A 1,233-nucleotide genomic window follows, 5' to 3' on the forward strand; every position below is an offset into this window, starting at 1 on the left:
TGTGGTTTTATCGAGGTGTGGAAGGATGTAAGACTTGGTGTTTCCAAGCATCTCCTTAGTGTTGGATGAAAGGTTTCATTAGGCTATATCGTTTTGGCCTTGTGGGAAATTGTGGGTAGTGTGTGATCGCTAGGAACTTTCGATAAGGCAATAAACCGTAAGGTTTGTCGGGTAGGAATGACTTCGGGTCATTATTGTGGAGAAATGGGTGACATCGGGTGTTTGAAACCCAAAGGTCGAGTTTCTAAATCTCGGTAGAATGCGGTGGGAGTCTGCATGACACTGCGTCAGGTTCCCCCTTATACCTGCTAGTGTGATGTTCAACTCCGATGATGGTGTGATCACTTTGTGCTTAGGGTTTCCGTGAGATACCCTTAGAAGCGTCGGAGATTACTATAGTGATCGACGGGTTATAGTAATTTGACGGATGTGAATGTCGAAGTTTAAGAGCATTGCAGAAATACTTCTTATGAAGTGAGGGATGAGTGAATCTTGTTGCTCTCAAGCGATAGACAACTAAGGATGACTGGTGAGCCGGTGATGGACTTAATGGTCGATTAGGTTGAAGGTTATGATGAAACGTTGATATTGCGGTCGATGCAATTATTGTGTCGGATTGCTCACTCTTCTCCATGAGAGTGAGCAATTGTTGATAAAGGTTCGTTGCGTAGAAGGTCGGGTGATCTCGACTGAGATGCACGACTGATTAAGCAGAGTGGCATATGCCTAGTCATAGAGGCGTATGTGCGACTTTGGTGGAGTTTGCTTTGTGAACAATGAAAGACTATTGATTGTAGATATGGTATGAAGGTGCGATGTCGTCGCGTGTATGACATTTCAAGTGAATGTGTATGTCGGCTCTGAGAGCCTAAAGTGAATTTGCGGTGGTTTGGTGTTGTGACCAATAATGAAAATGATCATGGGTGTCGTGGAATGATAATTCCGCAGGATGTTATCATCTTGTCGGTGAGAATGTGGAGCTGAATCCTAAGTGGGGGAGTTTATACTGTCGCCCGAGGAAGCACTGATGGTGTTAGATCAAGTTAAGTGTAAGACTTCTTATGCAAGGTGGTCGTGTAGTACCCAAAGGGTGGTATGAGACCAAGTGTGGAGTCTGAGATAACGGAAGTGAGAGAATGAAGTTGTCGTTGCGGGTGCTCTCGTAGTGAAAATCTGGGTTGTCGTGAAAATCGGATAGTAATGTTGTGTGAATACGTGTTAGATATTGCGGTG

The sequence above is a fragment of the Rutidosis leptorrhynchoides genome, chromosome 4 (genome assembly GCF_046630445.1).
Source record: "Rutidosis leptorrhynchoides isolate AG116_Rl617_1_P2 chromosome 4, CSIRO_AGI_Rlap_v1, whole genome shotgun sequence".
NCBI lineage: Eukaryota > Viridiplantae > Streptophyta > Magnoliopsida > Asterales > Asteraceae > Rutidosis > Rutidosis leptorrhynchoides.